At 42.0% G+C, this 15,763-nt stretch overlaps 1 long non-coding RNA gene across 1 annotated transcript in view; it reads right to left on the minus strand.

Annotated features, from left to right (window-relative positions):
• The window catches only part of LOC107970067 (uncharacterized), a 67,991-nt gene extending 52,583 nt beyond the window's left edge, over nucleotides 1–15,408 (minus strand). Inside the window, exons 1-2 of the long non-coding RNA XR_008541234.2 lie at nucleotides 15,315–15,408; nucleotides 8,091–8,197 (exon numbers count right to left, since the gene is read on the minus strand). This is a non-coding gene — a long non-coding RNA (uncharacterized LOC107970067). The remainder of the gene's footprint in view (nucleotides 1–8,090; nucleotides 8,198–15,314) is intronic.
• Nucleotides 15,409–15,763: the final 355 nt, after the last annotated feature.

Genomic DNA, 15,763 nt, shown 5'->3' on the forward strand with positions numbered 1-15,763 from the left:
AAGATGGTGAGCAACAGTTGGGGAAAAGTGCGGGCTAACCAAAAAATTTAAAAAGAAAAAACTGGCAAATAAGATGTCCGTAGGGGCTTTGCAAAGTTCCAACATATTCCTGAGAATCTAGAAAGCCCCATGCATGTGTAGGGCTGTAGGCATGCTCAGGAGAGACTTGAGAAGGCTCTGTGCTCTCAATTCTGTATGACCTGAGGGTCTACACAAGTAGAAAGTGAAAGTTAGGGCAGAGTTGCCAATTTCCTGACCAAGTATTGAAAGTATGCCCAGCATGCACACAGAGTACTGTGGCAAAAATTGGGAGACTTATTAGTCCAGGCATTTGAGGAAATGTCTGTCCACTCTTGAGCTCCCCAGTAAGCTAACTGAGCAGACATTTCAGTGGCCACCCATGAAAAACAATGTAACACACCATATTATAGAATTAAGGGGGAAAATCACCTGATCTTTTCAGTAGATACAGAAAACGTATCTGATAAAATTGAGACAAAATACTCCTGTCAAGACAAAAATACTTGTCAAGACAAAAATACTCAACACACTTTAAATAGTAGGAAACTTCTTCAACTGGATAAAAGGCACCTATGAAAAAGTCTAAGCTAATATGATACTTAATCGTGAAAGACTGGGTGCTTTCCCCATAAGATCAGGAACAAGACAAGGATGTCTACTTTTGCCATTGCAATTGTACTGGAGGTTCTAGCAAGCAATTAGACAAAAAAAATGAAATAAAAGGCATCTATAAGGAAAGAAGTAAAGCCACCTCTATTTGAAGATGACATGATCTTGCATATATAAAATCCTAAGAATTTTGCCAATAAACTATGAGAGTTCATGAACAAGTTCAGAAAGATTATAAGGTACAAGATCAATATACAAAAATCAATTGTACTCCCACACATTAGCAATGAACAATCCAAAAAATGAATCCAATAAAATAATTCCACTTACAATAGCATCAGAAAAATAAAATACTTATAAATAAATCTAACAAAAAAGTTCAAGACATATACATCAAAAACTATAAAACATTACTTAGAGAAAATTTTTAAAACCTAAATAGTTGCTATCTTCATGGATTGAAAGGCTTAATATTGCTAAATTGGTGATACCCCCCAAATTGATATGCAGATTCAACACAATCCCTAACTTTGGATTTGGCAGCAGTTTATTAGCTTTAACAGCTAAAGCATGAGCCTTTGAAAAAATAGATTGTATTTCATCAAAATTAAAACCTTTTTTGCTTCAATGGACATGATCAAGAAAGTGAAAAGACAACCCACAGAATGGGAGAAAATATTTGTAAATCATGTATTGGATTAGAGTCTTGTATCCAGAATCTACAAAGAACTCTTTACAAATTAACAACAAAGTCACCCAATCAAAACTTGGGTAAAGGAATCAAATAGACATATCTCTAAAGAAAATACACAAATAGCATATATATATATATATATATATATATATACTCAACACTATTAGTCATTAGGGAAAAGTAAATCAAAATCACAATGAGATAATACTTCACACCACACACATTCACACCTACTGTAATTAGAAAGATGAACAATAACAAGTGTTGGTGAGGATGTGGAGAAACTGAAACCCACATACCTTGCTAGTGAAATCTAAAAGGATGCAGGCCCTTTGGAAAACAGTTTGACAATGCCTCAAAATGTTAAATATAGAGTTACCATACAACACAGCAATTCCACTCCTAAGGTCTCTAAGAGACCTTAAAATATATGCTCACCCAAAAACTTGTACATGAGTGTTCACTCACAATAGCCAAGAGGTAGAAAGAACCCAATTGTACATCATCGATGAATGGATTTTTAAAAAGTGTGATCTAGCCATTCAATGGGACATTATTCAACCATGTAAAGAAATGGAGCACCAAAACATGCCACAACATGGATGAACCTTAAAAACATGCTCAGTGAAAGAAGCCAAACACAAAAGGTCACATATTATATGATTCATTTATATGAAATGTCCATAATAGGTAAACCCACTGAGACAGGAAGTAGAAAAGTATTGACCTGGAGCTGGGGGAAGGAGAAAATCGAGAATGCTAATGGTGCGGAGTTTCTTTTAGGGATGATAAAGTTTTGGAATTGAGGTGATGGTTGCACAACCATGCGAATAAACTAAAAACCACTGACTGGTATATACACTTTAAAAAGGTGAATTTTATATACGTAAATTAAATCTTAGTATTTTTTAAAAGGCAATCATAAAAGTAAATACCTTGACAAGGAAATATTTGCCGTACTTTAAAACATAAAATTTAAAATGATACAATTTTTAAAAAGAAATAAGTCTAATCATTTTGTAAAAGTATATTTCTGAAAATAAGTTTATGAATGAGAAAGGAACACTATTTACGATAAATCACTCGTAAAAGTTTCAAATGTGGTTTTGTTTAAGATGAAGTTTTATGCCAACTCTGTGATTTAGTGCAGCTCTTAACCAGCACTGTGAATTTCAGCTCATCCATGTATATGGTCATAAAGGACAAAATATACATAGCCATGACACAGGCTAAGGTAGAGATGTCCAACACAACAGTGGCTTAAAAGAGAAGTGACTTTCTCTCCCTGGTAACCATCCATGGATGATAAGGCAGTTCTATGGTGCTGGGCACCAAGGCTCCCTCTGTCTTATTTTTCCACCCCCAGTAGGGTGTAGCCCTTTCTACATGGCCCCAAACAACTAACCACCATGTCCCCTTTCCTGGGGAGGGGGGAAAAGTAGTTTAGAGCAGGTTCCACCCCTTTAAGGACCTAACCAGAAATTTTTCCACATTGGTTCTGCTCGTGCCCATTGGCTAATACATGACCACATGGTCACTCCCAGCTGCAAGGTTGCCTAGCAAATGTAGTCTTAGCCCAGATGGCTCTGTAACCAGCTAACATTCTGCTAATGAGAAAAGAGAAAAGATATTTGTGGAGGTGGTAGGGGTGAGGAACAAGTGACTGTCACTGACTCAAGCAGCTCTGAGTGGTTGGATAATAACGTTTAATTGCGATGCAGTTCGTTTACAGACTGACTCAGGGCAAACCCCACCTACGTCAAGGAATTGGAAAAAGTAATTGGTCTATAGCTAGACCATTCATAGGAGGACTATTATGAGTGAACTCAGTTTCCTGCTAAAAATGTGTTTTAAATTGCCAGTTTGGTCTTGAATTTAGAATGATAATAGAAGTAATAGAAGTAATAATACGTATTTTTATTTATGTGTCAGCTCTCCTCAGCATCCTAAAGGGCAAATACTATTATTATTCCCATGTATCATAGGAGGCAACTGAGGCTCAGAGAGGTTAAGAGGCTTGTTTAAGGTCACTCTACCTGGTAAGTGGCAAAGTCACACTCGAACCCAGCAGCACAGCCTCACACAGAGCCCCGGTCAGACCAGCCCAGTGATTCCAGGAATGGATATTAACACCAAGGTGGAGAACAGGCTCCTCCCAGAGCTGTCCTGGATCAACCACAATGGCCAGGGACCATCTCCGTGTGCATCCCACCCAAGGGCAACTGCGATAGAGCCTGGGGCTGCTTTCAAGACCTATTTATAAAGCTCAGGTCTTCCAGTGGAGACAAGTGGATGCTTCTGCAGCTTTCTAATTGTTAGGAACCAAGGAGAATGAAGTCCAAAGTGCGCTGTCTGAGGCTGCCCAGTCTCCTGACATTTGGTAGCTTGTGACATCACTGCCCAGGGTGCCCGTCCTGGGGCAGCCCCTTTGGATCCTGCAGGAGTCATGGTTCACCAGGGTCAACACATGACCAAATGACTTGTTTGTCGAGGACAGGACCCTTGGGCAAAATCAGTGGTCCTCATGAAAGAAACATTCCCAAGTCAGTGAGAGACGGGTTCATGAGGCTGGTTTGGGACCCAGAGCACTGCGTGTGTCCCGTGGAAGACAGGGCAGAAGGCACTCGCTGGTGGACAGGCCAGAATCCTCAGCCCTGTGATCCAGGAGGCTAAGGAGCCCCAGCACCACTCAGGGCTTCCTGGGCTTCCTAAGGGCAGTTAGCAGTTAGTTTATTTACTTTTTAAGGATCAGTTTCTCTGTTAGAAACTAAGTCCAAAGACGGAATCAGAGACACCCACAAAGATGTCAATGGGAAGAAAAGAGAAGACCAGAGTAGAGAGGGAGGGAGGGAGGGAGAGAGGCGGAAAACTTAATGCCCTTGGGAACCCTTGGGGATGCAGGGATAACTGAAAAGATGTAAGGGTCCCTGGCTCTAATAGCCACAAACCCCACCCAGAGGCTATTTTGGGGTGAACAGCTGAAGGTCCTTGCTAGGAAGGCACAAGCTTACTAATCGAGTTCATAGCACACACCTGCCTTGGGCCAAGCCTGTGCTGGACTCTGGAGGATACAGACATGATAATAACAGCAGCAGCAATAATAATAATTATAACAACCAGCATTTGTTGAGCACCTACTATGTGCCAGGTAATAGTCTAAGCACTTTATACCTATCAAAGTCCTCACACAACGCTACCAGGCAGGGATGTATGTTATCCTCATTTTACAGAGAGAAGAGCTGAGGAGCAGAGCGCAGCTTGCCAAAGCGTGAGAAGCAGCTGAGCTAGGGTTCAAACTGGGCTCCAGAGCCCCCACTCTCCCCACGAGGAGATCCTCCCTCAGCAGTTCCTATTTCAGAAGCACACAGCCCAGTCAGAGCAACCAGAAGCAGGTAAATCCCCTTCCACAGCACCACAGGCTCCAGGAAGGACACACGGCAGAGGAAGCAGTGGGTCACTGCACAGAGAGGCAGGCTAGGAGGAGGCTGAGGATAGCAGGGCCCCCAGGCGGTCTGGGAGGAGTGGTAGAGCCACAGAGAACAAACCAGTCTGGGAGTCTGAGCTGGCCCTTAAGGAGGCATCGAGGCCAGATGGGAGGGGCCGAGGAGCTGGGTCTCCAGGGGAGACTTCCAGAGAATCTGATCAAAGCTCTCTCTCAAGTCTCTTCTCTGGGTCAGGGCAACTCGCCCAGGCTCAGCCCAGCTCCTGGGCCTCCTTCCAGGGGCAATGAACCTCCCCAGGCTCCCCCGCCTTTTCCTTAAACAAGCCCGAAGCCCTCCAGGCTGAGGACTCCTAATCCCAGCCTAATCTCTGCTCCTGCCAGAGCATCCTGTTTGCTGTCCTCCTGGCTGGGTTGGGGCCCAGGAACAATGGTGAGAATGAGGGAACAGGGAGAGGCGGGTCTGCAGCCTGGGGGCTGAGGAAGGAGGGGACATGGGCATCTGAGACAGCAGCAAGGGAAGCAGGGCAGCGTACAGGGCTGAGAGCAGCTGGGCTGGGCTGACCCCCGGGGAAACAAGGCCCAGAGTGAACTCAAGCTGCCTGCTCCAATGCTAGGCTCTTCCTGGTGGAACTTTCCATTTACCATGTTGGCTTAACCTAGGAACACAGCACATCTAAACGGATCTAAGGCTCTTCCCCTTAGACCCACATGTTAGTGCCTGGCTGCAACTACACCCACTGCAGAGAGCAACAGTCGTAATGATGTTGGTGGTGACCGTTTATGAAGCACTTATTCAGTGCGGGTCACTGTGGTTTTGCACAGTACCTCATTAAATCATCAACAGGAACAACCACAAACAAAAGTAATGACAATCCCGAGAGCTCTTGCTGGGGTCGCTCCCAACAGGCCAGTGCGGCTCCCCATGAATTAGCTCATCTACCCGCATAGCAATCTGCTAAGGCAGGGACTTTTGTATTCTTCCTTTTACACTCTGGGAAACCGAGGAACTTGCCCTAGAGCACGCTGCGGGACAGAGAACTGCATTCAAAGCCACTGACTTTGATGACCCAGTTCGTGTACTTAACCTTGGCCTCGGACGCAGATTGCCCAAGACTCGTAACAGCGTCCACGGGGTCGAGGTTGCCTTTATAATCAGTTGCACTTTCCTTCTATTTTATGCTGTAGTTTCACAACAGTGGAACCCCAGACTGGAAAACTGGATTCATCAGGTGCGTGATCTAGAAAAGAACTTGTAGAATCACAGACTAGAATTCATCGATCAAAAACAGCTCACAGCCGCCCCTCTGGGATAGTAAGAGCTATCTCAGGACCTTCTTGCAATGAATCCTCAGTGTGATCCTAGGAGTTAGATGCTATTACTATGCCCTTTTTACCAATGAGGAAACTCAGCACAGGGGCTAAAGTGGCTTGCCAGGGTTGGCTTGTAAGTAGCAGGACAGACACTTGGACCCAGAGCCCAAGTCCTGCATCACCTCGTGGACCCTCACCTGCTGCTTCAGAGCCAAAAGTAAACTACGTAGCAAAGGGCTTCCTCTGAGATAGGGGTTTTCACACTGCCCCCTCTTGCCACTCTCCCTAGACTGTACAAGAGTCTACCATCACCAAAGAGAAAGATCCTGTTTCTGGGTCTGCTTTCCAAAAGGCCTGAGCTATCTGATGGTCAGGGCCTGGACCTATTGATCTGCAGCGTCTTCAGCACCAGCACGAGGCCTGGCTCACGGAGACTGGAAACCAACCCAAATGCGTGATAGGCTAACAGAGCCTCAAGCCGATTAAGCTATGTGCATCTTAATCTGCATACAAGCAGTCAGTTTCCTTTTTCTATTCTTTTTCCATCCACGGTTCTTAATCCAAAAAGATGAAGAGGTGGTGGTTCTTGTTTCTTTCTTTTTTTTTTTTTTTTTTTTGAGATGGAGTTTCACTCTTGTCGCCCAGGCTGGCTCGCAATGGTACAATCTTGACTCACTGCAGCCTTCGCCTCTCGGGTTCAAGTGATCCGAGTAGCTGGGATTACAGGCATGCGCCACCATGCCTGGCTAATTTTGTATTTTTAGTAGAGACAGGGTTTCGCCATGTTGGCCAGGCTGGTCTCGAACTTCTGACCTCAGGTGATCCACCTGCCCCAGCCTCCCAAACTGCTGGGATTATAGACATGAGCCACTGTGCTGGGTCGAGGTGGTGGTTCTTCCAAAAAAACAAGTGGTGTGTCCCATTGTGAGCTGACGCCTAAGTGAATATGACAGCATGAGATGCTGGATGTAAATAAGATGCTGGGGTGGGGGAACGTGGTGAGAGATCCTACTGGAGAGGGCTTGCCTGCCTCAGTCTCAGAGGTCACCACCTGGGCCAGCTGGTGACAGGCTGCATCCAGTTCCCTCCCTCCCACTCACTGCTGAGGGGCCTAAGGCAGGTGCCTTAAGCTCTCTGAAGCTGTTTTCTCATTCTGAGCATGGGTATAATAATAGCATTGCAATATCGGGGTGAGTGAAGCTCAGATAAGATCAGACATCATTTAGTGCCTACTAACTGCTGTTGCTGATGCAGCCATGATGATTTTTACACCTATATTTCAGCAAATCCAAGATGCCAGAGCTCGAGAGTCCAAATCTCACCTTTCCCCCATTTTTGCAAATACCGCTGTATTAGAACACAGCCATGCCTATTCAGTTACTCGGTGTCTGTACCGCTTTTACACTACAATGGCCGGCAGAGTTGAGTAGTTGTGACAGAGACAATTTAGTTCACAAAGCCTAAAACATTTACCATCTGGCCCTTTACAGAAAAGTTTTGCCAATCCTGCCATAGATTGTAAGAAATGCTGTAATTTTAAGCATCACTAGGAAAGAGAAAGATTTCACCAATTAAACCATGACATACCAGCTATGTAAAACAAATCCAAATTTCAGAAATGATAAAATGTGAAGAAAAAGAAAAGTGTACCAAAGGATCAATAAATACACTGTCGTTTGTTTTCTTACAGGTGTTAATTAGGTGCTGATTCCCTTGTCTCTCCTTTCCCCCAACTACATGTTCATACCTAAAAACCTTTTCAATCTTAATGAACACAAAGGCAGCCCAGTGTCATGGCTAATAGTTCAAATCCCTGCTCCACAGCCATATTCTAGCTAAGTAACCTTGGGCAGGTTAATTTACCTCTCAGATTCAATTTCCTCACCTGGAGAACAGAGATAATGAGTGCCTACCTCATGCAGGTAAAAGTAATTAGCATGGTGGTTCACAAACAGTAGCCACTCCACAAAATAGTAGAAATCAGTAATAGTAACGGTTTGAAATATCACTTACCTTGACCAAGCTGGTTTCTACTGATCCCCTAAAGATCCAAAAGTCCCCGTCGGGATCCCCATCACAGATCCCACCTGTGGCCTGTGGTCCTAGCTGCTGCTCTGCTTCTGGGCCAGAGAAAACACTCTGTATTAGTCTGCTCTCATGCTGCTAATGAAGACATACCCGAGACTGAGTAATTTACAAAGGAAAGAGGTCTAACGGACTCACAGTTCCATATCGCCAGGGAGACCTCACAATCACGGTGGAAGACGAAGGAAGAGCAAAGGGACGTCTTACATGGTGGCCAGCAAGGGAGCTTGTGCAGGAGAGCTCCTGTTTATGTAACCATCAAATCTTATGAGACGTATTCACTACCACAAGAAAAGTATGGGGGAAACTGCCCCCATGATTCAGTTATCTCCACCTGCCCCCACCCTTCACACCTGGGGATTATTCCACTTCAAGGCGATATCTGGGTGGGAACACAGCCAAACCCTATCACACTCCAAGATCGCCCTGTCCCGGGAGCCATCACTGCTGTTCTGGTTCCTCCGTCATCCTCCAACCCACCTTGGTCTGGACCAGCTGGTCTCAGCCATGCACAGCAGGCTACCAGGATGGTGATTCTGGGAGAAAGCTGGTTTCCTGAATCACAGGAGACTCTTTGTCTTTCTGATTAAATTCCTGTCTCTTTGCCTCCCTTTACCAGAGGAAGGGTGGGTGAAGTGTGAGCTTGGTGACACTGTGAAGGTGGCCTCATCCCTCCTGGGAAGACCCTAGTGGTGGAGGCCATGGAAAAGCAGGAAAGGGCACACCACAGAGCCCCAGGGCAGGCAAACGGAAGGCCCTTCTGTGCAGCCAAATGTCATTCAGCCAACACCTCTGAGAAGCTTCTGTGAAACTCCTGGAAACTGCCAAGGACTTCCAGGCAGGGCAGCACAGTGAGCTCATCCTTCAGCATGCTCCCTGTGCTGCAAACACACAGCCTCAATTAAATATCAAAATGGAAAAGCAAGCTTCCAGGTCCAGCCCTCATGGTGTAAGGGTAGTAGACTTACTCTCTCAGCATAAACAATGAAAGAACTAGGTATTTATATGAAGCAACTGCTGCCAACACACAGCTTAGAGCTGTGATCCCTGAGAGAAGTTTTCACATAGGCAAACCCCACACTCACTCAGGCTCTCCCATGGGGGGATCTTGGCAAACTCTGGTATAAGAAAGTGGAGCCCAAACAGAACAGTTCTCTCACTGGGCAGAGGAAACAGGAGTTGGCATTTGGGGCCCTGAGACAGCTGGAGTTTGCAGGGCAGAGAACTTCAGAGGATGTAGTTGCACAAAGGAGCTCCAGAAATCTACACAAGGGACTCCTTCAGTGTTTGGCTGAATACTGAGCTGCCTATGCACGGGGCACATTTCTGTGAGGCCAGCATGGAACAGGTAATGGGGAGCTGGGGCACAGGTGGGAAGTGGAGGTTCTAGAGGTTGTGCAGTGCTAAGGGACATTAGAGCTCAGACCAGCCAGAGTGGAGACATCATCGAACACCCTTAGTCAGTGGACAGCCCACACAATCCACTTCTGCAGTAGAGTACAGGGTACTCTATGCCTACCCCAAGAAAACTTAAAATCAAGCCAATAGTGACTCAAGCTGATCCCCCAGGAAATTAACTCCTTGTCATAATAAAGCCTGATGCTCTTTAACAAGGAAAAGACCAAAAAAATCTAGACTCTCAACAATATACAGCATATAGGAAAAATCTGTTAGATACACTGGCTGGGATTAATGGCAGATTAGGCAACACAGAACAAAGAAAATCAGTGAGCTTGAAATCATAACAATATAAACTAACCAAAAAGGACCACACAAAGAAAAATAAATGAAAAAGAAAATGAGCAGAGTGTCAGTTACTTCTGAGACAAATTCAGGTGGCCTAAAATATGTATAATTGGAATATCCAAAGAAAGAGGGGAAGAGAAAAAATATTTGAAAAAAAATTGGTTGAATTTTTTTCAAATCTGATGAAAAATATAAATCCTCAGAACCAAAAGCTCAATGAACACCAAGCCCAAGAAATGTGAAGAAAACTACAACAAGACACCTCATGATTAAATAACATAAAACAAGTGATAAATAAAAAATCTTAAGAGCAGCCACAAGAATACAGCACCTTCCATAAAGAAGAATAAACATAAAGATGACAGAAGCCAAAGGACAGTGGAGCAACATCTTTACAGCACCGGAAGAAGAATAAATAAAACACAGAATTCTATACCCAGAAAAAATATATTGCACAGGCAAAGGGATCTAATGCTTTCTTCAGACATACAAATGCTGAAAGAATGTATCACCAACACATCCACAGTGCAACGAATGTTAAAGAAAGTCCCTCAGGTTGAAGGAAAGCAATACCAGACAGAAATCCAAATCCACACAAAGGAGTGAAGAGCCCCAAAAATGGTAACTATGTGGATAAATAAGAACATTTTTAGTTTTCAAACTTCTTTTTAAAATAACTGAATGTTTAAAGTAATACAATACCAATGTATTATGGAGTTGATTATATATGTATATCATATATACATATATTGATGATATATATTACAATATATATATGTAAGGTGTATTACAGTAATACTTCAAATACCAGGAGGAAAGAAATGAAAGTAAATTTCAAGTTGTTATCCTATATGTAGAGTGATATGATTTTACCTGAAGTCAGACTGTGATGAGTAGAAGATATATGCTATAAGTGCTAAGGCAATTACTAAAATAACAAACAGTTATGGATTAAAAAGCCAACAAAGGAGATAAATGATATAATAAAAAACAATCTAAAAGAAGGCAGAAAAGGAAGAAAGGGGGAACAAAGAACAGATAGGAAATAGAAAACAAATAGCAAGATGATAAATTTAAACTCAAATATATTAATATCACATTAAATTTAAATTGTCTAAACACCCCAGTTAAAAGGCAGAGATTGCCAGTTTGGATTATTATTCAAGCCCCAAGTATAAGCTGCCACTAAGCAACCCCCTTTAAATATAAAGACACAATAGATTAAAAGTAAAAGGATGAGGAAAGATATATCATGCAAACAATAATCAAAAGAACACTGGAATGGCTATGTTAGCAATAGATGGGGTCAGACACAGTGCCTCGCACCTGTCATCCCAACAATTTAGCAGCCTGAGGCAGGAGGATTGCTTGAGCCCAGGAGTTTGAGAACAGCCTGGGCAACAAAGTAAGACCCCATCTTCACAAAATATGTAAATATTAGCTGGGCGTGGTGATGCGTGCCTGTAGTCCCAACTACTTGGGAGGCCAAGGTAGGAAGATCACTTGTACCTAGGAGTTCAAGGCTGCAGGGAGCTATTATCTTGCCACTGCACTCCAACCTGGGTGACAGAGGGAGACCCTCTCTCTAAAATATATGTGTGTGTGTATATATATATATGTATATGTGTATATATATGTATATGTGTATATATATGTATATGTGTAAATATATGTATATGTATATATATATGACAAAGTTCATTTTAGAGCAAAGAATATTACCTAAGATAGAGTTGATTTTTAACAATAGAAGAGATCGATTCATTAGGAAGACATAATGATCCTAAGTGTTTAGGCACTTAATAACACAGCTTCAAATACATGAAGCAAAATCTTATAAAACTGCAAAGAGAAATCGACAAATACACAGGTATAGTCATAAATGTCAATACCCCTCTCTCAACGAATAAATAGAATATCAGTAGGGAAATAGAAAACTTGATTAACTATATAACTATCAACCAACTTAACCTAATTGATATTTATATAACACTCTAGCCAACAACATCAAATTGCATGTTATTTCTAACTGGTCTCAAAATATTTACCAAGATAGACTATACTAAACCAAATATGTCTCAATAAATTTTTAAAAAGTCAAGTCATGAAAACTATATTCTGTGACCACAATGGAACTAAACTAGAAACTGGTAACAGAAAGATACCTAGAAAATCACAAATTATTTGGCAACTTAATTAAACACTTTTAAAAACCTAGAAATTAAAAGGAGAAATCAAAATGGAAATTAGAAAGTATGTTGAAATGCATTAAAATTTAAAAACAATGTATCAAAATTTGTAGGATACAGACAAAGAAGTGCATAGAGAGAAATTCACAGCATTAAATGTGTGTGTAAGAAAGGAAGAAAGTTCCTAAATCAATGACTTCAGCCTCCACCTTAAGAAAGTAAGGGGAAAAAGGAGAAAATTAACACTACAGTAAGCAGAGAAAAGGAAATAATAAAGCTAGGGACAAAAATCAATGAAACAGAAAACAGAAAAAATCAATCAACAAAAATGAAAACAAAAAATGGATCTTTGAAAGATCAAAAAAAAAAGCAAAAGACCTGTAGCCAGATTGAGCAGGAAAAAAAAGAGAATACATGAATTACAAATGTCTGAAATTAGAAGGACACATGAGACAAATGAGAAATTCTATAGATTATTTAAAAAATAATAAGAGAATAGAATAAACAACTTCATGCCAATGAATTTGAGAATTTAAATGAAATAGCAAAGTTGTTGAAAAATCAAAACTATCAAAGTTCAAGCTACAAGAAATAACCTGAATAGCCCTGTATCTATTAAAGAAATGGAGTTTGCAGTTATAAACCTTATCACAAAAAAAAAAACTTCAGGTCCATTCACTGGTGAATTGTTCCAAACATTTAAGGGAAAAAAATTTCCAATTCTATCACATTCTTCCAAGACAGGGAGGAGGATGAAATACTCTCCAACAGCCTTTATGAGGCCAGCATGACATCTGAAAACAAAACCAAAGACATTACCAAAAAAAGGAAGATCAACATTTTTTTCATTGATGAAAAAATCCTAAGCAAAATGTTGCCAAACCAAACCCAACAATACATAAAAGAGTCTATGTTAGGAAATGTAGAGTTTATCCAAGGAATGCAGGGTTGGTTTAACATTCAAAAATCTATCAATGTAATTCGACATATTCACATTCTGAAAAGAAAAAAACAAACAAACATGTAATCATTTCAACAGAGGCAAAAAATCCAACAATCATTTCTGATGTTTTAAAAAACTCTCATCAAACTAGGAATAAAAGAGAATTTCTTCTACCTGATAAAGGCATCTACAGAAAATGTATTACTAACAACATAGTTAATGGTAGAAGACTGACTACTCTCCCCTAAAGATCAGGAACAAAGCAAAGATGTGTGATCTCACTTTGTACTGTATTCAACTTTGTACTGAAAGTTCTAGCTAGTGCAATAAGGCAAGAAAAGTAATAAAAGGCACACAGATAGGAAAGAAAGAAGTAAATTTGTCTTTTTTTCTCAGATTATATGATTGCATAAGTAGAAAATACTAAGGAATCTACCAAAAAAAAGCTAGAAAGAGAGTATCTGGCAATTTCAAAAGATGCAAAATAAATACAGAAAAATCAATTGCATTTGGACATGCTAGGAGTGGACAATTACAATGGTGGCAAAAATATGAAATACTTATGGTCAGTTGAATAAAAGATGGGCAGGACCTATCAACTTAAATATACAAAATATTGTAGTAGAAATTAAAGACCTAAATAAATAGAAAAATATAGGTGTTCATGGATTGAAAGACGAGATAATGTTAAGCTTTCAGTTCTCCCCAAGTTGATCAGTAGATTCAGTGCAATACAATTCTTTTATTTTAAGTGTGTGTTTGTTTGTTTGTTTGTTTTTGAAACAGAGTCTCTCCTTCTGTCACGCAGGCTGGAGTACAGTGTCACAATCTCAGCTCACAGCAAACCCAGCTTTCTGAGTAGCTGGGATTACAGGCGTGTGCCCCCACACCCGACTAATTTTTGTACTTTTAGTAGAAATAGGGTTTTGTTATGTTGGCCAGGCTGGTCTCAAACTCCTGGCCTCAAGTGATCCACCTGCCTTGGCCTCCTAAAGTGCTGGGATTACAGGCATGAGCCACCGCACCATGCCAATTCAAAAAAATTTTAATCAAAATCCCAGCAGGCTTCTTGTAGAAATGAGCAAGCTAATTCCAAAGTTCATATGGTAATACAAAGGAACTAGAACAGTCAAAACAACTTTAAAGAAAATGAAGAATAAAGTTGGTGGACTGACACTACCAGATTTCAAAATTTACTAGAAGGCTGCAGTATTCAAGACAGTATGGTATTGGTATAAGATTAGATAAGCAGGTCAATAGAATAAAGTCAAAAAATAAACCTTTAATTATAGAGTCAATTGACTTTTCCCAGTGGTGCCAGGGTCATGTAATGGGACACTTGCACGCCCCTGAGAATGAGCACCTCCTTACATCTAAGCTCCTGGGGGTCTCACTTGTCTCAACCTAGCCCCAGTCCTGCTACTGTGGGATCTTGTAAGTTACGGTGGATGAAAACTCTTACTCTCTTCAGGGTGCATCAGATTGACATCTCACCAAATTGGTTAAACACTCTTGGAAGACTGAGGTGCCATCTCCCATGTCTTGTTCCACAGTTGGGGATCGGTTGACACCAACACTGAATTATTTTATGTCCCCCAAACACACACACATGCAGCCTTTAGGCCTTGCCTCCGTGGCCTCTTCTGAGAAATGGGGCCAGTAAAATGGTCCCCTCTTTTCTCAGGCTGCCCAAGAGCCCGTTGGCGGTTTTCAATCTCTAGAAAGAGACTCAGCCTCCCCCTGGAAAAGTGCCCAATCCCACAGGCTGGGAAAATGCCTTTGGTTCCTCAAGCAGCCTCAAGTAGCAGATGTTGTCATGGCCCCAGTGCTTGGCCCATCTCAGAGGTGCAGCTCCAGGCTGCCACAGGAGACAGTCACTGCCCCCTACAGCATCCTACCCCAAGCACCTGCACTCTCTGCCTGAGTGGAGTGAACTATGCCTCAATGCCATAGCCTCTGGACCCTTCTAGAGAGCAGCCCACATTCTCTTGGACGGACCCCAGGAGGACTGCACTCCAGCTGCCCCCAGCATCATTATCTCCGTGCATTGTTTTCCCTGTCTCTTCCTTCCCCGCTCCTCACCATGCTTCCTGGATCCCATCCCAGATAAACTACTTGTATCTGAAGTTTATCTCAGGTCTGCTAGGGGGGGGCACCCAAGCTAAGACACAAGTTTCACTAGCATATTTGGGTATTCCTAGAGAATTGCAACTCATCAAAGCTGAGGGCTGATTTGCTCATTAATATGGGCATCTACTCTAAATTGACACTTACAAGCTGCGAACGTCTCACAGGTTTGTTGAGCTGTAAAGTGGACAGTGTAGCAACAACCAGGAGAAACCTGAATCCAGATGAAGCGATGTGACCAGGAGAACCACAGTGCCATTGCAGTGGGTGGATTTGATCTTTATGAAGTCATAGTGATCCCTGTTGTGGAACCCAGGTGGGGACATTCAATAAAATCCATCCTTGTGCCACAGTATTCACCCATTTTCTGAAAATGTTCTTTTAAAAGTGAAACAAATGAGCAAAAAGCAACCACCAAAAATATTAGTGATGCTTTACACACTTGCAATTCAAACAGTGGCCCCCAGACCAGCCACATTCCCTTCACCTGGGAGCTTGTTAGAATTGTCCCACCCAGACCTGCTGAATCAGACTTTGCTTTTCCACAAGATCCAGCTGACTCAGGTGCACATCACAGTTTAGAAAGTGCTGCTCTA

Source organism: Pan troglodytes, chromosome 21 (genome assembly GCF_028858775.2).
Source record: "Pan troglodytes isolate AG18354 chromosome 21, NHGRI_mPanTro3-v2.0_pri, whole genome shotgun sequence".
Lineage (NCBI taxonomy): Eukaryota > Metazoa > Chordata > Mammalia > Primates > Hominidae > Pan > Pan troglodytes.